This window comes from Papaver somniferum, chromosome 1, assembly GCF_003573695.1.
Source record: "Papaver somniferum cultivar HN1 chromosome 1, ASM357369v1, whole genome shotgun sequence".
Lineage (NCBI taxonomy): Eukaryota > Viridiplantae > Streptophyta > Magnoliopsida > Ranunculales > Papaveraceae > Papaver > Papaver somniferum.
The window spans coordinates 167,981,978-167,991,317 of record NC_039358.1 but is presented as its reverse complement, the minus strand read 5'-3'; positions in this window follow the sequence as shown (position 1 = coordinate 167,991,317).

Sequence of the window (9,340 nt, the reverse complement as noted above, 5' to 3'; positions counted from 1 at the left end):
ACAAAAAGTATGATTGTAACAATAGGCGGATGTGGATGTTTTTTTATAAACCGATTGCAACAATCAACATATATAGAGGTTTATATTGGCAAATTGTAGCCTATAAAACATGCAGAAAAAATTGACATTTTCTTTAGACATAACTGATCTATGAATGTCCACTATGAATCGGCCGATATGTACGTGTATATCATCCAATTGTTCAGATTCGCTGACGTGGACGTCTCATTCAACCGACCCAGGATAAATCTAGAAAAACAACATTTCTGAAAAATTAAATTCCGAATGTGCGAATCAATCAAAAACCTAATCAAAAGGAATGGGTTGATAAAAAAGTATCTAAGAAAATGAAACTCAGTAAATAATTTAAGTTATAAGTTTGTTTGATTTTTAATAAAGATAACGTAATGCTTTCATCCTTTTTGGACACCCCTTCTCAGCAAGAGGGTTAAAAAAAATAATGCGCTTCAAATTGGTCCGACTTATTCATTCCAAGTATTTTCTTATAAAAAAGAAATGCTGGTGGGTTTGGATGTAGAAATTTAAAGGTGGGATTTAAGGGTTCAGGAGATTTTGTGGAATTATGATTCCCTCGGTATGTTTGGTTATCCAAATCCTTGGAATTACGTTTCCGACGGGATTCACTTTTCCAACAAATTCTCCATATGGAGTCCGACCTCTCCCCCCTAAGATTTGCTGGGAAACTTATCAGTGGATTTTATGGACCCACTTATTTTTTACTCCAAATCTCATATATATACAATTTTAAGATTCTTAGGGCAATGCCAAACAATACATGGATTTTATCACAATTTTTTTTTATGAATCCTAGAAATCTCAACTGAATTACCAAATATACGAGGGATTTACATGAATCCCAAAATTTATAATCCCTTGGGATTATAAATTCCTAGAAATTGTGAATTCTGCAAACAAACCCAACATGCATGAATAACACCCTAAGTTAAAGCATGGCCAACATGACTTGACTTCACCACCATTGATTTGGTCCCATCGAAAGAGGTTATTGAGAGTCAATACTAGATAAAGATAAAGGAGATGACCCGCTTTCCCACGGTATAAATGTGACATAAGTACTTTAACAATTTAAAAACTATTTGCTTAAAAAAATCAACATCTATCTTACAAAAACAAATGGTTTTTGTCCAATTTGACGGTTCCAGTTGGAAGTTTTATTGCGATCCACGACCACCATTTGCTCTCAAAGTCTCCCAAAGATGGAAGACAAATCGTGGCCAAATATCAATCCGTGGTTTACGTCGGCATCCAACCGCTTAGAATGATTCCTCAATTATCCTCTTCTTCCGTTACACATTATCAAACTGTTTAGCCATTATTAACCCTTCTTCCGTTACACATTATCAAACCGAAATTACGGCAGAAATATTCATGGTCGTTACAGATTATTAATCTTGGCCATGAATTCATTGTCAAAGTTAACAAGATTCATCCACTACAAATCACTGGAGATCTCTTCCCTTAATTTTCCTCTTCCCTTAATTTTCCTCTTCCGTTACCATATTATCGCATGATCTCTTCTCATTCTCTCCTTCATATGCTTTAGAATTTGGGCAAAATAAGGAAACCGAAAAACATTATATTGGCGACATTGAAGACCCGTTAAAGTTCCACATACGTTGGTTATACTACATAAACACCAACATAGGTCATCACCAACAAGTATTGGCATTCTCTCTCAACACTGCCAGGTAATGGCCATTTTTTTCCTTAAATTTTTTTCAACTTTAGTTTTGATTTTTCCCATTTTTTTCCCTTTAATTCTTTTCAATTTTTGTTTGATTGGTTTAATTTAAGTTTCTAAGTTCATTGTTCAAGGGACACTAGATTAGGAGGGTGTGACTTGAAGATTCTGAAGATGTGATTAAGTTTTCTTTTTTGAGTTTGGTAGACATATTTGGGGATTTCAATTTTTTTTTTAAATCAATTTTTACCTTAATTGTGTTTGATAGAATTCCTGAACGAGAAATGGCACTGCCGGTAAATCCTTTGTTTTTGCTGATGACAGATCCTTAAATGTTGTTGTTTTGTGCTACTCGCATCTAGGGCTTCTATGTAGCAATTACAAGGTATAATTTTTGTTTCAGTCATTGCCATTTCTCTGCCCATTTTTTTTATTGGTTTTCGATACAGTAATGGAGAATGTCTACTTTGATTTTGCAGCAGTTTCTTGGGCACTAATTGATATGCTTTAGTTAGTGTACTGAGATAGAAGTTTATAGACTCAAATTGACCAATTACTTAATAGATTGGAAAGTGTGGTTTGGTTAATATAGTAAATTTGAGTTTGTGGTCACAGCTCCAGAGATTCTGATTTTTAGTTGATTTTGTGTTCAATCAAAATGTTCCTTGCTTTCTTGGTATTGTGTTCTCATAATGAGACAATTTTAGTTTCTTCATAGCAGAGGTTACTGTAATTACCTTGATGACAAATTATGTGTGAGACAATTTTATGTTTTTCCTTGCGTCGATCGCGCACGGAATTTTGTGATTTTTTTTTGCTGAAATACACCTCATTCTCCGGAATTTCCATGGTTTCGTTTTGCAGATTTCATACAACATTCCCTACTCCATATGTGAAGGTTACATGCTCAATTTCCGCCAGGTTTATTGACCCATTTTTATTGTTTTGATCTACAAAAAACATGGAAGGTACATGTACATTATGGCTTCTCTAAAACTTTGCTCATATATGCAAAACAATTCAATGAAATTACAATTGGGGTCTAAACTTTAAATTGAGTTTTGAACGGAATAGCCCTATTCCCCATATCCGTATTTAAACTTAATTTTGATTTTTATAATGGCATAACTTTATAAATTCGTGGTTAAAATATTCGTTTGGAAAGTTTTGAGGTTATGTTGCATTTCTGCTACAAATTCATAACGAGAAGTGGTAGAGTTATTTATATGCTTAGGTTGAGGTTATTCTTGTTCAATTTGAATACTGGTGTTTGAGGTGATTGTTTCTATAGAGAAGATAACCCTTACGTGGAGAAGGATGCAATAGTGTTGCAGTAGAGGTAATGTTCAATGTATGTAATATGTAGAAGGTGTATTTTATTTCTGGCTCCAATCTTACTGAGTTATTGCAGGGGTGAGAGATAATGGCATTCATGGCCAAAAACAAAAACAAAAAAATCTTATTGTAAAGTGGTGGAAGTAGTTTCCAGGGAAACTAATCTATTGATTATCACTGGAGATCTTCTAGCGAAATTTAGAGTGTATATTTCTGCAAATAAGTTAGCCCCCAACTTCCTCAAGTTTGTAGCTGTTAATTTGTTTCATTTGGCAGCCTTGGTTGGTTTCAAGAAATTAACTTATACCAACAACTGATTAATCTTGGTTCCTAAATGTGAAATATTCCAAGCTTTGGATCCAACTTACGTTATTTGCAAATGAATCTAGGCCAATCAAAATTAGTCTGGGATGGCTGGCGAGAAAGTAGGTGTCAAATGAATCTAGGCCAATCAAATATTAAGCAGACGCCGAATGTTTCTTTCAGATGGCATCTTTAGACATAAGATAACAAATGTTAAGCTTGGGTAATTCAACTGACAAAATAGGTTAAGATGCGATTTGATTGGTTATATATAATTGTATATTTTCCTATAACAACATAGCAATATGCGCACTGGATAGCCAGTGAATTAAGTTCACCCCTTTTTGATGTCGTTAGCATCATTGCAAATAAGTGTTAACAATCTGGTAGCATGAATTTGTAAATAACGACCGCCATAAAATTATATTATAACAACATAACAATATGCGCGCTGGATAGCCAGTGAATTAAGTACACGCCGAATGTTTCTTTCAGATGGCATCCTTAGACATAAGATAACAAATGTTAATCTTGGGTAATTCAACTGAAAAAATAGGTTAAGATGCGATTTGAATGGTTATATATAATTGTATATTTTCTTATAACAACATAGCAATATGCGCGCTGGATAGCCAGTGAATTAAGTTCACCCCTTTTTGATGTCGTTAGCATCATTGCAAATAAGTGTTAACAATCTGGTAGCATGAATATGAAATGACGACCGCCATAAAATTATATTATAACAACATAGCAATATGCGCGTTGGATAGCCAGTGAATTAAGTACACCCCTTTTTGATGTCGTTAGAATCATTGCAAATTAGTGAAGGGAAACCACAATGATTTTCTTCTGGATATAATTGTAAATGAGATATGCCCTAAATAATGATCGTGTATGATCTTGCAGAGTCATTGTGGAATGTTTATACCACAACATAGGAAGTTACTACCTGGAAGGATCCCAGAATCTGCTTCTTTTTTATTCTTTTGTGTAGCACCTTGAACTGTTATCAGGTCATCCACATTGAGTCTGGATTACACTAGGATATACAACACTACGCCCGACAATTTGTGAACATCACACTTCCAACTAAAATGGTTTAGTGTTTATGCACTTGATGCATTTACTGTGTCAGCAGTACTTTTGATTAGCTGCATCAATACTAAGCTAATTTTGGTTAGACATCTACAAGATTTTCGAAATATCAACTTGTTGTTCTACAACTTCCACAGTAAAGTAACGTGGTAGGCATATATCCTTCATTCCCCTGTGTTGTTTTCTACATGTTTTTTTTGGATGCATATTCTAAGAAAAATCTTGCTATCTATAGATATGGAATGTCCAGTACAACATAAACCAGCATGATACCATGACAGTAATAGACTGGTAAGCTTGAGCAATGCGAGCGGAGGAATGCATACATGGGTGACTGGTGGATACAGTGGAGAGAAGCTTCAACAATTCACAAGTCATTAACCCCGGGACAACCCAGGAAACTTTTTGGTATCACACTCTCACAAAATTCTCCTTCTAAACCAGAAGTTCTTTGGGATAAATTTGGAAAGGACATCTACGATAACGTAAATTACAGTGGATTGCAAAATGCAACAGAAGAACGAATTCTAATTGTGGACTATATCTGATTGATAAAGTTATCCAGGAGGCCGTGTGAAGATTTCAAAGACTTTAAAAATTCCGCAACCGTAGGGGAATTAACATAGCTTAGCGGGAAGCCGATTCATATGAGAGCACCGAAAACTGCAATTTGATACTTTGGAATTATGGTAACCCCAAACAGAGGGGAGGCATATAACAAAATCAAAGATTCAGCATATAATAGTTGGGGAAGATTAATCTTTCTGAATGCAAGTGCCGGAGCGGAAAAGACATTTCTATATAATATGTGGTCTCAGTAACCATGAACACAGTTAATGCTTTCAAGAAATCATGAAAACAGTTAATCAGTCACCTTGAGCTTTTGTGTGATGGGAATTTTGGTGGAATCAACTACCCTGCACGTGGTGTAGGTGCCTAGATTTATTTCAATAATAAAATTATAGAAAATTATGCTTCCATGTAACAACCATATACCGGCATGTTATTATACAAATTACAACCATGTAGCCAACGCCAATGGATGTATGCCCTCATGTTCATACCTAATTCATTTGCTAATTACTATGAAAGTTGAATTTCCAGTTAGGTGTGCTTGCCAAATTCTTAAGAAAAAACTTATGGCCACATTAAAGATCTATAACAAAATCAACAATCATCAGCCCGGGACGTTACGGCACGGGTCATATACTAGTATGCTCAAAAAGAAAAATTGTACTACCAATTTTGTTGGTGTATTTTTTGAACTCTACTCCCACTACCACTTGAGAAATCCAATGACTTTGTGAACATTATTACTTATCTGTGTTTTAAGCAATAAATGAATCGTCAAGGATCAATGGATGTTAGTGCAATAGAGAATGCAAGGCTGCTAATAGGGGTACCATTTTCCTTGGGGTATACCAATACACATATAATACAAAAAAGCAATTACCTTTGGTGTAGGATCAGAATCTCGAAGCAATAATATCTCAGAGAAATTATCAAAAACACAACACAACAGCGTCGCAGAACAATTTCAGAAATGATATAATAAACAACGTCAGCTAAAATCATGAGAAAGATGTGATGGTCCTGCGAAAATTAGAGAGTTTGCGAGATTAACATTTGTAAGGTTGCAAGAATGTCGCAAACCATATCCGAAAATAAAGGACAGATTAGCTGTCATCCACTATGTATTTCCCTATAAATAGTCGATCAGTTGTAAAGGAGAAGGAGAGATCTTTTTTGAGTAAGAAACAAGTAAATAGGAAAGAGAAAATCTAGAGCAGTGGTTATTCTTGATTCCTTTATATTTTCTTGTAAGATTGTTCAAAGATTCATCAATAAAATTAAGATTGTTAATCTAAAAATGAGTTGAGTGTTAATGAAATCATATGAGGGGTGTAGTGTAGGATTTCCTGCAACTACATAATGGCGCTAGAAACAGGGAGGCTGAAGATCGAAAGTTGAAGATTGTTGTTGAGATTGTTCAAATCAAGAAAGTTATTAAATAAATCAGTGAACCAGTTAAAATAAAAATGATTAGAGTCAATGAAGATGAAAAAATATTGGAGTGTAATATGATAACAAAAACTATGGTTAATGGATTCCATGAAAACATCAAAGGAAGAGTAAATAAACGAAATTTTGAAGGAAGGTAGGTTATGGCGGTAGAAAAGACATCACCCTTGAAAGATTGGGAAAAGCAAAAAATCAGATTTATGGCGGCAGAAATACCAAAAGAAAATTTGAACCACACATCTCCATTGGTTATTATAGTGCCTATTACGCGAAAAGAGAAGGAGACAACAACAAAATCCACGGGAGAATGGATATTGAACAGAACTTTAATCGATACAGGAAGTTCAGTGGATATAATATTTTATCATGCATTCAGGGGAATGGGATTTAAAGATGAAGAAATGTCCAGTTCAACATATTTTGTTCATGGCTTTGGAAAATCCACAACAAAACCTAAAGGAGAAATAGTGGTACGAATTCCACTAGGAGAGATCGAAACACACGTAACACTATGCGTGGTGGATATGGAATCGCCATATAATATGTTACTAGGAAGACCATGGATACATGCGATAAAAGTTGTAGTATCAACGTTGCATCAACGTATTAAATTCCCCACACCAAATGAAATAGGAGAAATCAAAGGAGATGTCGACAATGCGAAATTATGTCATCAAATTGAAGTAAAGAATTATGAAGGACAAGCAAAAAGGAAACAATTTCGCAGAAAGTTGGCAAAGGAGGCAAAGAAAGAAGAAGAATTTAGAGTATATATGATAAGGGCAAAAGAAGGCAAGGGAATACCCAGCGAAATTTCGGAAGAAGGAGAAGGACCTGTGAAAACAATAAAAGAACCAACACCAATGGGAGAACCCAAGCCCAGTTACACTGCCGCAGAACCTACAAAAGAAATAAACGTTGGGACTATAGAAGAACCTCTAATATTGAGAATTGGAACCAAGATGGATGTAGAAGAAGAAGAAAGAACTGTTAACCTTTTGCGAGAATATAAAGACGTTTTCGCAGGGAGCATGGATGAGATACTGGGAATAGATCCATCAATTGCATGCCACAAGTTGGAGATTAACAAGAATGTGAGACCATTTAAACAAAGAATAAGAAAAATCGCAATATCTTACCATTCCCAAATAAAAGAAGAACTACAGAAAATGCTTGATGCGGGAATCATAAGAGAAGCTAAATACCCAGAATGGATAGCGAATATGGTCATTGTCCCAAAGAAAAACAAAGGAACAAGGATTTGCATAGATTTCACTGATTTAAACAAAGCTTTCCCTAAAGATAGTTTTCCGTTACCAGATATTCCTCAAATGGTGGAATCCGCAGCGGGAAATGATAGGGTATCGTCTTTAGATGGGTACAAAGGGTATAACCAAATCCCTCTCGCTGAAGAAGATCAAGAACATACTGCTTTCTTCGCCCCTAGAGGTTTATATTGTTACATGAAAATGCCATTTGGTTTGCGAAATGCGGGAGCGACATACCAAAGAATGGTAGAGAAGGTGTTCGCAAAAGGGATACACAAAACATTAGAAGTATACGTGGACGACATGTTAATAAAGAGTAAAGAAGCCAAAGACCATGTACAGGACCTGAGGGAGATTTTTGAACAAATGCGGCAGTATAACATTAAACTGAATCCTGAGAAGTGTACTATTGGAGTTGCATCGGGAAAAAATTTAGGCTATATTGTATCAAAGGAAGGAATATAGGTTGATCCATAAAAAGTGAAATCAGTTCGTGACATGCCAACACCAACAACAATAAAAGATGTACAGAAGTTGAATGGACTTCTAGCTTCGCTGGGGAGATTCATTTCGCGATCATCAGACAAATGCAAATATTTTTTCGACATACTTAAGAAGGGTGCGAAATTCAAATGGACTGATGAATGCGAAAAAGCTTTTCAAGGGATCAAAGAACATCTTATGAATACAACTATTTTACAAAAAGCAGAATCAGGAGAAGAATTATTGATCTATCTTGCGATGACGTTGCATGCATTAAGTGCTTTGTTATTGCGAATAGACGAAGGAGTGGAGAAACCCATTTATTACATTAGCAAAACTTTTAATACTGCCGAGAAGAATTACTCAAAGATTGAGAAGATAATCTTAGCATCAGTTTATGCATCATTTAGGCTCCGCATATATTTCCAAGCGCACAAGATAAAGGTATTAACAAAAGTACCAATTGAATCAGTGATGAAGAATTCTAAAAGATCAGGAAGAGTGGAGAGATGGAATGCACAAGTAGGCCACTTTGACATTAAATATGAAATTTTGTCTTCACCAAAATCACAAGGTGTTGCAGATTTCTTGGTAGAATTTTCTTTAGAAGAACAAGCGGTAGAAGAAATGATGGATATAGAAGAAGAACACGGAGATCCAAAAGATTTATTAACATAGCCAAATAGATGGGAGATATTGGTAGATGGATCATCAAATGGAGAAGGCAATGGAGTTGGAATTGTTTTAATTTCGCCAGAAGGAATAAAGATGGCTTTTTCATTCAGATTGGAATTTGCATCTACTAATAACGAAACGGAATATGAAGCTCTGATACATGCCTTAAAATTCGCAATAGAAATGAAACTAGAAAATGCCAGGATCACTAGTGATTCGCAGCTAGTTATTCGCCAAATAAAGGGAGATTATACTACAAATGAACCATCCTTGAAGAAATACAAGAAGCTCGTTGAAGAATTGTCAGCGAAAATCCCAAAAATAAAATGGAGGCACATTTCAAGGAAGGATAACAGACTCGCAGACGCTTTTGCTTTCATCTCAAGCATGATGACAAATCCAACTGCGAGATGCATAAAAATACAAACACTTCTGT